The sequence below is a fragment of the Vombatus ursinus genome, unplaced genomic scaffold (genome assembly GCF_900497805.2).
Source record: "Vombatus ursinus unplaced genomic scaffold, bare-nosed wombat genome assembly UNPS02012602.1, whole genome shotgun sequence".
In the NCBI taxonomy this organism is placed as follows: Eukaryota; Metazoa; Chordata; class Mammalia; order Diprotodontia; family Vombatidae; genus Vombatus; species Vombatus ursinus.
The window spans coordinates 2124295-2143113 of NW_020952380.1; the positions used below are offsets into that span (position 1 = coordinate 2124295).

General features: G+C 38.2%; 1 protein-coding gene across 1 annotated transcript in view; it reads right to left on the reverse strand.

Moving 5' to 3' along the window:
• PLEKHG1 (pleckstrin homology and RhoGEF domain containing G1) overlaps positions 1-18819 on the reverse strand; it is a 272236-nt gene that overhangs the window by 197699 nt on the left and 55718 nt on the right. The window contains exon 2 of the mRNA XM_027857998.1: positions 5951-6010. The gene's annotated coding sequence lies outside the window, so the exon portion shown is untranslated. The remainder of the gene's footprint in view (positions 1-5950; positions 6011-18819) is intronic.

Sequence of the window (18819 nt, forward strand, 5' to 3'; positions counted from 1 at the left end):
ACTGCTGGTTATACTATTAGAAATGGCAGGCTCAAAACCACAAGTAATTTTAGTCACTGTATAAATAATTTATATTATAATTCCTGATAAATCTACTATTATCTCTGTGTCTTCTTGCTCATCAACCCTAAATAACAACATTAAGGCATTAGGATCACAGTAGCAAGGTCACTTTTTTGTGGTGTATAGTACAATATCTATTATTTCAGCAAAGCAACTATAGCTCATTGTTGGTGTGTCTCAAGGGTAAGAAAGCCACATTCTTGAAATACCATGAAGCACTCAAATTTAAGGCTATACATTTTTAATGCACCACAAGCAGCCATAGTCCTGAAAAGGATACAGTGGGAGGTCTTCATGCAGTTTCTCATGAAAGATCAACTTTCCTTAGAAAACAGAAATGCTGCAAGTAGGGGATTAGAATACAATTTAGATCCCTTCAATAAGGGTGAGATTTAAACTGGATCCAAAGAAGGGGATCATACAATAGGTACCCAGGAGCAATGCACCAATATTTCAGAGAACATGAGGAAAACTCTTAAGTTATAAACCTTCATGTACTTTGATGAAATGGGATCCCTTGTCTTTCCTGTCATCTTACTTCGCTGCATTAAAAGAGTTTAATTAAATGCCTGGGAAAATAGGGGACATCAAGGCTGCCCATTATAAGGACTCCTCCATCCTTGGAGTGTTGCTTGGGTTTCTCCTATTGAATTACCCTGTACTATAGACAGTTCTGCTCTGTATATCTATGCTCTCAGGCAATCCACTTTGCTACTTAAACCTTGCCTCAGAGGATGAAGGCATGCAAAACAGGACCAGGCAATAAGCTAGAGGGAAATTTAAGGACTCTATTACTCAGGGAAAAAAAAAAATCAGATAAATAAAGCATTTACAACTCTCTGGGGAATCAGTGAACCTTTGACTGAAATAGCATAAGAAAAGTCAGGGGCATAGGCTTTGAATGTATTTTGGCCAATTTCCATGAAGTTTTCTGCAGGTTGAGATCCGACTACCCTAGAGGTCACCTCTTCAACATTGTGTGACTAATTAAGACCAGTTGTGTTGCATCTGCTTAAGAGCCCTAGTTTTGTGTCTTTGGGAATAGGAGTTGAAACATTTTTCTCCCTGGGATTCCCTTTCTCTCATGATCTGATTAAACCAGGGCCTTTGATCTTCAGCCATGACGCTAGATACATATAGGTTTGGCTTATAACAGCAAGGAGAGTCCTGGTACATTTTGGGGCCAAAAATGCCCATTAGAATATGTTATTTCTTATTGATGTGCAATATTTCCTTTTGTATGTGCACCCAGAAAGCTTCAGGCATTAGGATTATTCAAAATAAATCGAAACAATAAATCATGTCAGAAAGAGCTGTCACAATAGATAAAACCGTTGTCCTTGATTGGGTATGTGGTAAGATTATAAGGTTTCATGCAGACCTGGGGCGTAAAGGTTTAGAGAATTACTAGACCTTTAACCAAAAGATGTTTAGTCCATTTTATCTGAGGTATAAAATACTACAAGAAAAGACAACATTAGCTATATTTTTGTTTTTGTTTTTTGCAAGGCAATTGGGGTTAAGTGACTAGACCAGGGTCACACACTTAGTATCGTGTCTGAGGCTGGATTTGAACTCAGGTCCTCCTGACTCCAGGGCCGGTACTCTATCTACTGCGCCAACTAGCTGTCCCTAATGCTTCTTTTAATGTCCATACTTTTAATGTCCATATGCATGGTGCAGTGGAAAGAATATTGGATTGGGCATCAAAAGACCAGCCTTCAAACATCACTTCTTCTACTTACTACCTGGGTGACCTTGAGTAAGCCATCTAACCTTTATGGCTAAGTTTCCACATCTGTAGAATGACGGGGTTAGCGTAGGTGATATGGAAAGTCTCCACTAGCTCGAAATCTATAATCCCATGATTTTAATTGTGGGAAACTTCTGGCAGGAAATTTCTGCCCCTTATCATGTTCAAGAAAGAATTACCTGGGGCACTAAGAGGTTAAGACCCTTTCATTGTTGTTCAGTCACTTTTCAACTGTGTCTGACTCTTCATGACCCCATTTAGGATTTTCTTGAAAAGATACTGGAGTGGTTTGCCATTTCCTTCTCCAGTTCATTTTACAGATGAGGAAACTGAGGCAAACAGGGTTAAATTACTTGCCCAGGGTCACACAGCTGGTAAATGTTTGAGGCTAAATTTGAATTCATGGAGATGAGTCTTCCTGATCCTGAGCCCAGTGCTCTATCCACTAGGCCACCTAGCTGCCTTGAGACACACCCATAAAGCTGTATTAGAGGCAAGACTTCTGCCTCACCCAAGTGTTCTTAAAATCATAACCCCCTTTCCCTAATTTTCCGGTTTCTGTTGAATCATTGCTGCTTTTTCAATCAGTCACCAAGGTTTGCCTCATTCTTGACTCCTCATTTCCCCTCACCCCATAAATGTTCACGTGGACTATTTGTCCCTGAGCTCTGGTAGAGCATTCTGAGCTTGTACTGGCCTGATCACCAGTCGGACACACTGTCACTTGATTCTAACATAGTGATGTCCTTTTGGTCCTCTTCAAGAACAAAGGACAGCAACCAAACAACCAACCAATCTCTAATTAAGTTTCCAAGTCTTATCAATTCTACCTCTTCAGCATCTCTTGCATATGTCCCCTTCTCTCTAGCCACCACCCTAATTTTAGCCCTCATTGCCTGCAAAAGCCTCACAAGTCTCCTCACCTGAAGTTCCTCTTCAGAGTAAATCAGTTGACAAAGTGATATGACCATGACACTCTCCAGCTCAATGAACCTCAATGGCTCACTGTTGCCTCTAGGTTCAAATATAAACTTCTCTGTTTGGCGTTTAAAAACTTCAACCTGGATCACACCTATTTTTCTGGACTCATTTATCATCATTCCTTTTCATACTCTTTCCAGTCTAGCCAAACTGGAATTTTATTTCCCTTTGCAAAGACTATTTCTCATTTCTTGATTGCACCCCTTACCCACCTCTAACTTAGAGTGTTTAGCCTCCTTTAAAGATAGATTAAAAGCCTCCTTCTAAAAGAAACCTTTCCTGATACCCCAGGTACTAATTGTTATTGTTGTTATTCAGTTGCTTTGCAGTCATGCCTGACTCTTCATGACCCCATTTGGAGGTTTCTTGGTAAAGATACTGGAGTGGTTTGTCATTTCCTTCTACAGCTCGTTTTACAGACATGGAAACTGAGGCAAATAAAACTAAGTGACTTGCTCAGGGTCACACAGTCAGCAAGTGTCTGAGGCCAGATTTGAACCCAGAAAGATGAGCCTTTCTGATTCTAGGCCTGGCACTCTATCTACTGCACCACCTAGCTATTCCTAGGTACTAGTGCCTTGCCTCAAAAAATTTACTTGTATTACTTGAATATAATTTTGATTATATTTATGTATTCACCTGTTGTATCCTTCAATAGAACATAATCTCCTGAAGGGCAGAGATTGTCATTTTTGTCTTTGTATGTCCTGAGCATATCATAATGCGTGGTACATAGTAGGTGATTAAGAAATACTGGTTGACTGACTGATTCCTGTCTCTAAAAACTAGACCTCTATCCACTAGGCAATATTGCCTCTCAACAAATTCAAACAGTTTGGGAATGGGATCTGGGAGGGAACAACTTTGATATGAAGATTTATGAGTGCTTTTTGGGGAGTCTTCCGTATATCACTAGTACAGTTACAAAAGTAAAGTAAAACGTAGAGGGGCATTCTGGGAAGACGGCAAAGTAGGTCAGAAATTTTCCGACTCTCCAGATTTCCTCCACAGACAGAAAATCGCCACAAAATGAATGTAGAACCAAAAATAAAGAGGTAAAGCAGTAGTCCTCCTAAGATAACTTTAGAGGGCCTCAGAAATGACAGGACCTCCAATGGCTGAGGTTTGGCCAAGTGAAGTGTCGACACCTCCAGGCCAACTCTACTGAATCAACAAACAGTAGGCCCTGAGGGTAGTTCCATTGGGAAGCAGACAAGCATATTTTCCCCTGGAGTTTGAAAAATAAAGTTTCAGATAGGGATAGGTATACAGACTGGACCTGAAATTGTATTAGTATAGATGAGAAAACTCTATGACACCTTTGCGACTTAATATTTGGAGAGAGGCCTCAACTTCAAAAACTTTTTCAAAAGTCAAGCCCCTCAAATGACAACAGTTAACTACCACCACAAAAACCCTAGTAGATCAATCACAATGCTGAAAAATTTCATCATTCCATAGAGAAAAACTCAAACCCCTGTGTCTGACAACACAATTAATACAAGGCAATCACTCTTATTTCTGAGCACACATAAAAACATACAAACATAAGCACACACACGTATGTAGCCCAGGTGGAGTGCTCAGCCCATCAGTGAAAGCAAAGACAGAGGGGCTGGAATCCTGAAAGTCAAGTCTTTCTCCCTTTTCTGCAATCGTATTACCAAACAAACACAATTCCAATTGTTCTCTGGAACGAACTGTTTTTATTTCGTTCTATGAAAGCTGAGTCAGCAATCATGGGCTTCCGACCTGACAACTTTTACAACTCAAACGATGGGGAGAAAAAAAGCTATTTGAACAATGATTAAATCTCTGTCTAAAAAAATAATCATCTTTTCTTTGTAAACAGAAGGTCTGGTCATTAGAAGGAAGTGTGGGCCTAATGGGCAGCCATGCTTGTACATTTATTTGTGCAAACACATTGATCCTGAAATAAGGGATGTCAACCATTTCTCATCTAAATTCAGGAAGAAAATCAACTCCTTTACAAGCAGGACACTCAGGCAAACTAAATGTTACTTATAGTGCTCATATGTCACTATCAAACATCTGCTTATTGTGCAAGTCATTGTTTTAGGCGTTTGTTCTTAATTTCTAGTCTCCAAAGCATTCTAATCACAAGTTAGCCCCCCCTCCAAAGTAATTAAAGGCCTTCTTTCCGTCATTGACAATTGTTGGGGAAAAAAAAAGACAGCTGGTGATGTGAAGTATTGTACCAAATATCGCTAGATTTTGAGGCAAAAATAAAATCCATCAAATTCTTTGAATCCTACTAATTAGACTAACTTTAAAGGAAGAATTTTAAATATCAAATACTTATGACATTATCTATTTTTAAAAAAAGAGCCCAAAATGTTGCACAGGTTATGATAATGACACTTGTTGGAATTTTCTTTTTCTCTCATTCTTTCTATTGCTATAATAATACTATTCAATTTTGAAACACTTGTCAATTTTAAAACATGAAGAAATTTTCATTAACTAAAAAAACTATCATAACCTGGACATTTAGGTTTAAAAGCATGCATTCTCCCAGCCTAGCAAGTGCTAAAATTGGTCTGTGTCCCTTTAAAATTTCAGGTCTTTACAGATGGCTTATAATGTGGTCAGAGTCTGGTAAACTAAAGCGCTTAAGTTGTCCCGGATCTACAGAAAAGCATATCCCCTTCCTCTCTTCCATTTCCAGCTTCCTTGAATGATAAATAAAGCAGTTATCAAACCCTGGTTTATTCAAGTAGCATGACCACAAAATAACACAGAGGATCTAAATTTGGGAGAAATACCAGGATTAAATTTTTTTCCTCACCTCATGAGAAGCATTCCAAAGAACAACTCGTCTATTAACAATGAGTTGACCAAATGGAATGAATACAGAAAGCTTTCTTAATGGTCTACCCTTCTGAAACTCTCTTTCATCATTTCTGTCTCCTTTTTCCAATATGCTTCATGCTCTGACCATAGTATTTTGTAAATAGTTCACAAAAAATATTTGCAATGATCATTATATTACATTAAACAATGAATATTCCATTCCATTACAATGAATGTGATATTTTATTATCCAAATGAAACACCAGAGTTGTTTCTGAGTACCTGAACATTCTGATATTTGTTCAGCACAAAAATTGTTTAAAATAACAAGCAACTTACTTTGTACAACTGAAGAATTTTCAGAGTCTTCTCCTACAGCAATTCCTCAAATCCCTCCACCTGTAATAGGAATATAAAATGAAAACACAATTACTCTGGGCTAAGCAAAATGGTTTATTTAACTAAGGCATTGGAAACAAAATCCAAATCTTTGAGGAGAGGGTCAAGGGATGAAAAATAGTTATAATCTCCATTTTATGGTTCACTGGAAAGACTATATCATGAGAGACAGAGAGGAGAGAGAAAAAGAGAGAGACAGATAGAGACAGAGACAGAGAGAGAGAGAGAGAGAGAGAGAGAGAGAGAGAGAGAGAGAGAGAGAGGGAGAGAGCACTAACGACCATTATATGAAACTATTGGTTCAACAGAGAATTTACATTGAAAACACAAAAGAAAGTATGTAGCTTTTTTTTTTTCCCTTGGAAAACTTTAATACAAAAATGGGATAAGTTTAATCTAGCAGAACCTCGTGAGATTTCAAAAAACCATAGCAGCCTAAAGTATAGTATCAGCAACTCCTCAGCCTGCCATTCAAAGCCCTTCTTGTCTCCTACCCTCCTCCAACTTTGCTAACCTTGTTACCATTATTCCCTAGCTAAAAATAATAACTCATATTTGTACTGAGGTTTAAGGTTAATAAGGGGCTGTCCTCACAAGAACTGCCATAAATTGGGTGGGTGCAAATGCTATTATTCCCATTTTATGAGTAGACTGAGGTTTAAAGAAGTTGAGCAAATTACTCATGGTCACATAGGCGTTAAAGCTGGGATTCAGACTCAAGTCTCCTAAGTCCAAAATATTTCCCCATATGAAAACATATGTTCTGATGGACCGTCTCAATGGGCCATCCTTGCTACTATATATCATAGTTTGAATAAGAACTTAAGGCAGGGGAAGACTGAGAAAATTATAGTGGATTTAGCAGTTGAGAGATCATTGAGAACCATAGAAAGAGTGACAGCGCTTGATTGCAAGAGGATGATAAATGATTAGATAGTGAAAGAGTGGTATCGCAGAGCTTGGTGACAGAGAGAAAAGATACTTCAATGAAAGAATGGCAATATCAAATGAAGGTTATTTAAAGGGGGTGGGGTGTGGAGGAGTAAGGACCAGGGAATATTTGCATACAGTAGGAAAGAAACTAGAAGAAAAGGAGTGACTGAAAATAAGAGAGAATGATTAATGAGAAAAACTCCTGGAAGGGATACAACCAAGTGAACAAACAGAGGATTAGCTTGGACAAGGAGGAAGGCTACCATCCTTCTCAAAGACTACAACAATAAAATAAATGGTGGGCGAAGATACAGAGGGGTTTTGAGGTAGAGGGTAAGAGATGAGGGAGCTCATGATGGATGGCCTTGGTTTTCTTGGTAAAGTAGTGGACAAAGTTTTCTTTTGAGAGGGAATGAGGTGGCGGTAGTGTAGGAGGCTTGAGGAGAAAGTTTGCAACGCCTACTGTGAAGACTGAGATAATGAATCATTTAGGAAAGAAAAGGAATGCCATGCAACAGTAAGGACCCAGTTGAGATTAGAGAAGGCAGTGTGGGAGGAGAAGAGGAGCAAGCAGATGGCAAGATTATAAAGAATTGAGGATGGATATGGTGTGGATGACTCTAGGACAGGGAAGCAAAGCAGAGAACAGAACATAGTTGAACTGGGCAGCCATAAGGTCAAGTCTATGTAGAGATAAAAGTGAAGCCAGAGCAAGGGTGATAATCAGCCTCCCTATTCTTCCAGTTCTTCAGTCTCTTTAAGTACTATGACATGCTCCTTCATTCTACCTCAGCCATGTGTAGGGAGATCACTCCCTGCCCTAGCTTTTATTATTAGCTATAACTGTTCTAATTCCATAATAATAATAATAATAATGATAACTCTTTCATTCTTCTATCTGATCATAACTTCCTATCATTATATCTTTCCTATACCTCACTCCTCCTAAACCTATCATTTTCCCTTATTGAAACCTCCACTTCCTTCAGGCCATCACCCCTGCTTTACCTTCACTTTCCCCCCTTTCCATTCTCAACTCTATAATTAGTTTATTTTCCTATTGTTCTCTGCTCTTGAATCCCTTTCCTTTTGCCCTATAGCCAGTCAGCCTTTGTTGAACCTCAGCTTTGAATTATTCATTATTCAAATTTGACCTCTCCTCCTTCCTCACAAAGCTACCTACCATCTTAGTTCAGGTCCTCATCAGCTCTTAACTAGATTATTACAACAGGATCTTGATTGCCCTTCCTAAAATCTCTCTCCACTCTGGTCCATCCTTCACTCTGATGCCAAGTAATTTCTCTTGATTGTAGTTTTCACAATTTTAAACTTCTCATCAATAAAATCCAGGGACTCCCTATTGCCTTTAGGGGAAAAAAACAAACTCCTCTGTTTGGTTTTTCACGAACTGGCCCTAGCTTACCTTTCCAACCCTATTGGACATTGCTCCCACTGCTACATTCTGCTCTGTAGACAAACCTTCAGTCTGTTTCTCACACTTGATCTGGAATCTCATGCCTTCCCACTGGCCATCCTCCATCCCTGGAATGCATTTCCTCTCTACCTTCACCTCTTAGAAAACTCTTCTTCCTTCAAGACTCAGCTCAAGCGTCATCTTCTATGTGAAACCTTTTCTGATCCTCCCAACTACTAGTGCCCCTCCCAAACTACCTTGTATTTAAATATTTTATATTAATTTTTACTTATATGTATACATACATATATGTGCACACACATATAGGTACTTGTAGCTTTCATTAGAATGTAAGCTACTTGAGAAAAGAAATTGTTATATTCTTTTTATTTGTATTCTAGTACCTTGTACAGTTCTAGACACATAGAAGGCATGCATGATTGATGACTGGGAGAACAGAAGGGGGCAAAATGAATGGAGTGAGCAAAAAGAATAGGAGGGAGGCAGAAGTAGAGATGGAAAGATAGGAAGTTATGATGATAGAGGGAAATTTTGAAGTTCAAGATCATGGATTTAACAAAGTTATGAGTGATGGTGGGATGAAATATGACACAATACAGTAGGAAAAACGTTAGATTGGGAGTCAGAGGACCTTGGTCCAAATATGAGCCCTGTCAGTAACTCACTGTGATGATTTCATCTTTCTGGGCCTCTGTATCTACTTTTTGGAAGGGTTGGAGGGTTGACTAGATGATATCTAAGGTCCCTTCCTATTCCAAATCTGTGACCTAAGATATGACTACTCTTATGGGGAGCAGGGGTAGGAATTGAAGAGGTTGAATTTGGAAATCAAAGTCTCTGAGAGGATATTAGCATATATACTGAAGATTCCAAGTATGAGAACAGAGTCAGAGGGGGAGAAGAAAACAGGAAAGAAGGAAAAAGGAGGAGGATGAAGAAACTAGCATTTAAGTGCCTACTATGTGCCAGGCACTCTGCTTTGCACTTTACAAATATTGTTTCATTTGATCTGAGTCAGATGATCTTAGAAAGAAGGGAAAGTAACCTGGAGACCAGTAGATTATATCTACAAGGATCCAAAGTAATAGAGACTTACGGATTGAAGAACAAAGTAAGAAAGATGGCTGAATCATGGTGGTATGGGCAAGATTTGGAACTTGCAGTGAGAAGCAAGGAATAGGTCAACCCCACCTCTTGGTACAAATGTATCATGAAGAATGAAAGAAGTAACCAACACCAGAGAGGGTAGCCAAAATGCGGCATGTATGATAAAGGGATAAATTTAAACCTAAAAAATCAGAAGGAAAAAAAACCAATTTCCTGTGGATTCTAACAAACAGAGCTATCCAAAAGCGGAAGACTGCCTTGAGAAGTAATGGGTTCCTCCTCAATGAAGACATTCATATAAAGGCTGGATAACCTTACCATGTATGCTGTAGTGAGATTTGACGATTATTAATTAAAAGGAATAACTTGATATTTGGTCAATTTATCACTGAGCTAAAATGCTATCCTGGACCATTCATGGAATGGAACTACTAGTTAATAACCCCAAAATTTTCATTCTGAGTCATATCTACAGTCTATTCATTCCCTGTGACACCAGAGAATCTGTGGGGCAAAAGGTATGTATGCCTTAGAGCTGCTAAAAGAAGTTACATCGAGGATAACATAGAGTCGAATTCTATTTTTTTCAGTCCAAACAGAAATAGGAGTGATAATGAGAGAGAGATGGGCCTCCCATGGCTGGATCTCAACACTGAGAATTCTAAGCAAGAAGTTGGGGTGGAGTGGGGAAAATCAGATTAAAAAGAGTGGTGATCTCAGAAACCGCGGGTAGGAACCCTACTGTAGCTCTAATCAGCAATGTTACTATTGTTTACACCTCATTTAGTATATATTCTAAATCAGCTACTACCATAACCATCAGTGTCATAGTAATTACTTACACGGCAAGATTGAGACAGCAGCTTCCTGATTCTAGAAGGGCTGGATATCAATAATTCAAAAATGAAATATTACTTCCAGAGGTAGCAGGGCTGCCTAGCTCGGTCCTAGAGCTGAGTGTATAAAAGGTGTGATTTTGCTTCCAACCCTCAGGGGAAGTTGAGAAATAGGCTATACCTGTTATAGGGTGAGGACACATGAGGTACCATAAATATGACGATACAATAGCACTTCTTATGGTAGCAAAGAATTAGAGTTGAAATTGGTACCCTACCAACTGGGAAATGGCTAAAAAATTGTGGCATCTTCCAGTGATGGGAATACTGCACAATAAGAAATGACAAATATGAGGAATTTGGAGAAACTTGTGAGGACTTATATGAACTAATGCAGAAGGTAGTAATCAGAGCTAGAAAATAATTATACACAATAATTTGTGGTTGATGTAGCTCAGTTGATGGAGTTACAGGATAAAATCACAGATGATGTGATGAAATGTGTTAACAAAGTGTTACCACCTTGTTATCCCTTTATGAAATGTGATTGGCCATACCCACAGGTTACCCTTAAAAGATTCAGTCTGATAATTGAGTCATTCTGGGCTGGTCACAGTTATGAACTGTGACCTCTGAATCTATACCATTGGGAAGCAGTAGGGGACAGCAGAATTTTTCTTTTCCATCAACACTACCCTCCATTGCCCCGATCTACCTGAGTTACTTGCTCAGTAGAAGACATCTCATTCTTCATATTTGTCATTTCTTATTGTGTAATAATATTCCTATCACTGGAAGATACCAGTGATAATTTTGTAGTCATTTCCCAGTTGGTAGGGTACCAACTTCAAGTCTAATTCTTTGCTATCGTAAGAAGTGCCGCTGTATGTTCTGTTCATAATTATGGGACCTCATGTGTCCTCTCCCTATAACAGACATCTATTTGCTCAGTGGAAGATATCTCATTAAAAGAATTTGAGAATGTCAGAGGCACAGTTGAGAGAGCTGAGTCACACAGAGAGACAAAGAGGTAGTTTCTTGATGCCAGAGGAACTTCATGGAATGTGACCTCTGGCAACAAAGAAGAGAGTGATGAACTTGAGATCTTGAGACATATCCCCGAAATTAAGAGTCGACTGCAAAGAAGAGCAGACTTAAGAGCCTAGCTGAGCAGCATGCCCAGAAGAAATGCTATGCCCAAAGGGCTACTGAAGGAATCGGGATGACGATGCCTTGGGATTGCAGGGCCTAGAGGCAAGACAGATGGTAAGGCCCAGAGAATCCTACATCTCATCAGCAACAATGGAGTTTTTGGCTTTCATCTCATTGAAACCCTGTGAACAGTCAAGGAGCCCAGGAAAGGGGCTAGTACACTCCTGGTAGTGCCATTGATCCTGTCAAGTTGTCTTGGTTGGGCAGCACTGTTCTCCCTACCAAACCCATGCCTCATCTGAAGTTCCCTTTTGGTGTTGAGAGAACCATTATTGTTCTAGTCACCCGGGTTCAAATACTTGGTGTTGTCATCTATTACTAACTCTGCCTCACTCCACACAGCTAATGATTTGATTTTTTTTTTTTTTTTTTTAGGAAGAGAAGTGGTACAGTGGATTGAGTGCTGGGTCTGGAATTAGGAAGACCTAAGTTCACATCTAGTGTGGGCACTTACTAGTGATGTGGCCTTGGGCAAGTCACTTAACTTCTGTTAACAAATGGGGATAATAATATCTCCCTCCCAGTGTTGATGTGAAGATCAAATGAGATAATATTTGGAAAGCACTTAATACAGTGCCTAGCATATAATAGGTGCTATATAAATGTTGGACACTCCTCCTCCTCCTACTACTACAATTACAACTACTACTACTACTACTACTTTTATTTTTTTTATTCTTTTAGATCTGTTTCCTTCTCTCTGCCCACAGTTACCACATTAGTTCAGACTTTTCACTTTTTTTTCCCTATACCTCTGCAATTAGCCTTTTAATCAAGTCTCAAACCTTTTCCAATACATCTTCCACACAGTTGCCATTTTCCTTAAAAGGGGGTTTGACCATGTTACCTTCTACTTAATAAATTCCAGTGACTTTTTAAGAGCGAATATAAATTTTCATCTTTAGCTTTTAAGACAACCTGGCCCCATCCTTCTTTTCCAACATTACTACATATTACTTACCTTTCATGTACTCTGTGGTTATACAAGTAATAAGTGATGGGAAGCCAGAATTTGAAATCAGATCTTTTGGCTGCAAATACAGAACTCTTTCTACTAACCACACTACTTAAAGTCTTGATTGACTTTATAGAACTCAGTTTGGATGGATTTGCATATTTGGAACTGAGCTAGACATTTCCCTCAATATCTCTATACTTCAAGTATTCATTAAACAATTCTCTGTTTCAGAAAGTCATTACTATTTTCCTTAGTGGGGTACAATATACAACATACTATTAGCCATCTTTCATAAAATACAGATTTTCTGATTGGTCAGAGGAACAAATGAAGCTTCTAAAACCCATCTTGGCATCACTGTCTTAAAAACAACAGATAATAGAGAATGCAGTCTTAAAGTTTTAAAAGATTGGAACATTACAAACCCTTCACAGAAAACTGTTGAAACTGTCAGCATGTAAATAGGGTTATTGTAAAATACAAATTAAGGGATCTAAGAAAATGAAAGACAGCAAGAACTATAAAAATTTAAGGGCATAATAATATCATCAGTATTTGAAAAGTTCAGTTAGTTGGCACAATGTATAGAGCACCAGGTCTGGAGTCAGGAAGATCTGAGTTCAAATCAACCTCAGATACTTACTAGTTATGTGACCCCGGGCACATCACTTAATGCTATTTGCCTCAGTTTTCCTCATTTGAAAAATGAGCTAGAGAAGGAAGTGGCAAATCACTTCAATATTTTTGCCAAGAAAACCCCACAAGGGATCATAAAGAGTCTGACAGGCCTGAAATGACTGAACAACAATAATAACAATTTTAAAAACAACAAGGATAAGCAGTAGAAGTAAAATTCTGGTTAGAGATGGGAAACATCTCATATCCTCTGTTCTCCCAAATATTCTATAAGAAGATTATTTAAACAAATTAGTCACAGATGGGAAAGAGACATAAGAAGGTTGTTTGCCCTTTTTGAAATTGTAAAACAGAGTTAAAAAAACTAAAACAATAAAGGTTTGATTTAAAATTCTTTGTTTTGTTTTCTCCCGGGAAGACAGCTGAATATAGATAACAATGATATGGATTAAATGATTCACTTTAGAACCCACAGTTCAATATTAATTCTGTCCTAATGAATGCTACAGGCATTCCTTATTATACTGACGAGCTGCATTTCTTGAAAGCGTCCTTAGACATTTCAGCCTATTAAATTCTGTATTCCTATTGATTTCTACCATAAAGAGAATTTATTTTATTGGTCCAGTCTTGTGATTTCAGAGGTACAAGAACTCCTGCTATGGAAAGGCCTTTCACCAAAGCAGATCCAACACCCTGTTTTTTAACCTACAGTCTGAGAAAATTTCATGGGGTTATTAAGAGATCAAGTGATTTGCCTGCTTGCTGGTATATGTCAAAGGCAAGATTTAAACCAAGGTCTTCTCGACCCAACACTAGTCCTTCATCTATTATGCTGTGCTGCTTTTCATAAGTGGTAGACATTCCTAATTTTTTTTTTAAATTTAATCAAGACATAAGGACACACTTAAGAATAAGTTGTCTTCCATATTTACATACTTAAACAAAAATCTGTAATTTATATATCTATCAAATAGAAATTCTAAAACTGAAAATGTTGAAAACTTTGGTGGCTATATGAGGTGATAGAGCAGTAATATATATAGGAGAAAGAAGCACAGGAAAAGAAAAATGTAAGAGTAATAATAACAGCTGACATTCATGTAGGTACAAAGCATTGAGGCAGCTGGGTGGCCCAACAGATAGAGCTTTAGACTTAGAGTTAAGAAGACTTGAGTTCAAATCTGACCTTACACGCTTACCAGCTATATGATCCTGGGCAAGTCACTTGATCTCTCTCTACCTCAATTTCCTTAACTATAATAATAGCACCTACCTCCTAGGATTGTTGTCAGGATTAAATGAGATAAATTTGTAAAGCATTTAGCACAGTGCCTGGCATATAGTAGACACTTATTTTGTTGTTCGGTTGTTTTTAGTCATGTCTGATTCATTGTGACCCCATCTGAGGTTTTTCTTGGCAAAAATCCTAGAGAGATTTGCCATTTCCTTCTCCAGCTCATTTTACAGATGAGGAAACTGAGGCAAACAGAGTTAAGTGACTTACCCAGGGCCACTTAGCTAGTAAATGTCTGAGGCTAGATTTGAACTCAGGAAGATGAGTCTTCCAGATTTCAGGCCCAGCACTCTATCCACTATGCCACCTAACTTCCCTCAGACACTTAATAAATGCTCCTTCCTTCTTTCCTTCTTTCCATCTTTCTCTTCATTTCTCATATGCATTGTTTCAGAGGATGACATACAGATTAATTAACTACCATTTGGCTGCTTCACGTTCTCTTTGCAACAGAATTCAGGGATTTTTTTTGACAAATTGCTTAACTACATGTTCTATAGAGGTTCATCATATCAACTGCTCCCCTAGAAGCTTTAAAGATACATGTAGAATATGAGGGTGGTAAACCTCACGATTAAAATGGCCAGTACTGGCTTACTGATGACCGTGAGAGCTTTACTTTCTTTCTTCTTCCTTCCTCCTTCCCTTCCTTTCTTTTTTTCATTCCTTCCTTCTTTCTCTCTTTTTTTCTTTCTAGAAAGCTGTCTCTGTAGCTAAGTGAGATATGTAGGTTTTCATCAATCAACAATAATTTATTAAGCACTTCCTATAGTCCAGGGACCACGCTAGGTACTGGGAATTCAGACAAAGAAGTGAAACAGTATATGGGGCATACATTATACTGGGGAAAAAAACCAATGTGTATGTATTTAAGTACATTGAAAAGGGATACAAAGTGATTTTTTTTTTCCTTTTTTTGGTGAGGAATGGTTCTGAGGCTGAAGGGAATCAGAAAATCTTTATGTAGGAAGAGGCACTTGATTCTTAAAGGAAACTAGGAATTCTAAGAAGATGATGGAGGGATTATGTTCCATGCATGAGGGACAACCAGCCAGTAAAAAGGCATGAAAAAAGAAAATGAAGTGTATGCAGGATGGTATGAAGATCAGGTTGACTGGACCATAGAGTACAAGAAGTGAGGGAGTAGTAGGTAATAAAGTTAGAAATGTAGGTTGGAGTCAGCTTGTGAAGGGTTTTAAATGCCAAACTGAGGGGTGTACATTTTATCCTAGAGATAAAATAAGGAGCCACTGGAGTTTATTTAGTAGGAGAGTAAAATGTCAGATCTGCTCTTTGACAAAATCACTTTTGCAACCATGTTGAAGACAGATTGGAGTGGGGTGAGACTTCAGGCAGGGAGAACAGGAAAGAAGGAAATAAGGAAGGAAGGAAGGAAAGAAGAAGAGAAAGAAGGAAGGAAAGAAGGAAGAAGAGAAAGAAGGAAAGAAGGAAGAAAAGAAAGAAGGAAGGAATAAAGGAAAGGAAGGAAGGAAAGAGGGAAGGAAGGAAGAAAAGAAGGAAGGAAGAAATAATTTTCCACCTACTATGTGCCAGCCACTGTGCTAAATGTTTTACAAATATGATCTCTGATCTTCACAACCCATGGAAATAGGTTCTATTATTATCCTCATTTTACAGTTGAGGAAACTGAGGCAGGCAGCAGTGAAGTGACTTGCCTAGGGTCACACAGCTAATAACTGTCTGAAGCTAGATTTGAACTCAAGGTCTCCTGACTCCAGGTCCAGCACTCTATTCACTACACCACCTAGATGCCTTTAAATAGCTAAAAGGCTTTTGCAGTAGTCCAGGTGAGAGGTGGCAGCTATGTGGTTAGACAGAAAAAGGATGGAAAGGAGAGATGTGGAGATAAAAATAACAAAGTCAGTCAGTCAACAAGTATTTATTAAGTACTTACTATGTGTAAGGCACTATGGTAGGACTGGGGATGAAAAGAAAGGCAAAAACAAGGTGCCAACCCTCAAGGAGCTTACATTCTAATGGGAGAAACAACATGCAAAATTAATGTACATATAAGATATATATGTATATGTGTATATCTTATATATAGAAATATTATATATATCATATATATATGTGTGTGTATGTTTGTGTATGTATAGTAAGTGGAAAATAATCTCAAAGAGAAGGCACTGAGGAACAGGCAGAAGACCACTGCTCTATGAGTACCTGGGTTTCAATGCTGCCTTTACTAGTTGCTATTTCTGTGACTTTGGGCAAATCACTTCATTTCTCTTGGCCTTAAATTCTGCACCTATAAAATGAAGCGGTTGGATTTGATGACCTTTAAGGTCCTTTCCAGCTCCAAATCTGTGGTCCTATGGTCTAACACCCAAACTATTATTTCCTCCAACATATCTACAACTTTCAATTTTTGATTATAACCTTATGGTCAACACACACGTTACTGGGGAAACTGGGAGGTGGGGTGGAGAGTGACATAGATGAGCTCATCATTGTGCATCATCCTTTGATAATTTTTATAAAGTAAAAAAAAAATCTGCCTACTAAACCCAGATTTTTCACCTATCAGGTTTGCAATAGCTTATTAGGGTCTACATGTAAGTGCATAAACCAACTTTCCTTTACTGAGGAAAAAAGGTTGAACTTTTAACTTCAGGGCAGTCAGCCTGATGTGTGAATTCCTGAACTCCACAGATCACACATCAGCACAACATAGGGCTATGCTAAAGATCATAAAAAGTCATTGGATTAAAACCTTAGACTCTGGTTCCCCAGACGCTGACACTGGCAGCTTCCCAACTCTAGCTTGTATATTTTAGGGAGCATGTGGCTTAGAACATTTTCCCCCTTCAACATATTTTATATGTTTTTTTTTTAAAAAAAGGAAAATTAAAAGCAGATTGAGGCAACTAGTACTTTGTATACCAGATCCTGACTTCTCCGATTGAATGGGTAAATTTGGGTTTGGCTATTTCCTGTTAAATGTACTTTAAATCCCACCTACCCCCAACAACAACCAAATCCTTTCATTTATTTTGAGAAGTTTATAAAGTGAAGTTACTTTCAGGACTTGCTAGATTTCTCAAGATCTACCTTCTGCTGGCTCATATTTTTTTTTAAACTATCCTCTGTGCCTTATCTTGAAGAGAGAGAGAAATATAGGGGACAGAGGAGAGGGAGGATACCCCCAGATAAGGGAGATTCCAACACTCTTTATCTCTATTTTCCAAAGTCCAAGACACTCCAGGGGAGGGGAGGAGGGAATTGTGAATTAGGTGAAGTTTGATTTTGGTATTCTGCCATTAAAGGTAGTGATTTCAATGAATAGTGACAGAGCCTTCCACTCAGCTGGTACTGACAGTATACAAACTGATTTGAGTGGACAGGAGATACTGAGGCTATCTGGGCCTTGGATGGCCCCCCCACCACCCGCGTCTCAGTGTTAATTCTGATTCTAAGAGTTAGGATCATAGAGGTTCACCTCTGAAAGTCATCTAGTCCAATTTTTTCATTCTTCAAATGAGAAAAAAGATGAAGTGATTTGCTCAGTGTCACATAAGTAGTATGAAAATCTTGACAAGTTTCACATTTACCTGACATGTTCCCAGAAGAACTTAGTAAGTGACATTTCTAGGTAATTAAAAAACAATAAACCTTTTAGAATATAAAATAGACCCTGTTAGATGGCTTAGCAACTCCAGAGACCAAGTGCCACATTTGATGAATTACACTAAACAATTTAGAATGTCAGAATGTACCCCCCCAAAAAAGAAAAACCCAACTAAATCCAAGTCAGCCAGCAATTGTTAATTAACACACAGAGACACAACACTTTCCAAATGGACAGAATTCAGATGCCTGTGGCTTAAAGAATATTTGAGCTGTGTTGTAATTAAAGGAAGTCTAGGGGAAGGGAAAAGAGAAAGTTGGATTTTTACATATTCAATCAGAAGAAAGTTGTTTTGTTGGTTGTTTCAATTCATTGCCATCTTGAGAACCAAGCAGCTTCAAAAATCTGAATTTATAGCCACAAACTGTGTTGCATGAAGGTACCTTGACTTTTTCCTCTCTCTTTAACTAGTCTTCTGAAAGAACACTACTTCTATTCAAGGAACATATGGAAAAAATGGTTACATCACTTTAAAATGTTATATTGGGAAGGTAATTTCCTTTCACTGAATGCTTTTTTTTTTTTCACCTTTCTATATAAGTCAAGAAAAACATGTTCTAGACTATCAGTTGTATAAAATTAACTATCAAGCATATTTTAGAGTTACATTCATAGCCTATTTTATAAGAAGTTTCATTGAACTTTCAGGAGCTCTTGAAAACAAAGACTTTAAAAATGTTTTACTAGGAAATTCAGGGAGATTCTTAAACATACATAGATGTCAGAATAAAGGGTATGTGTCA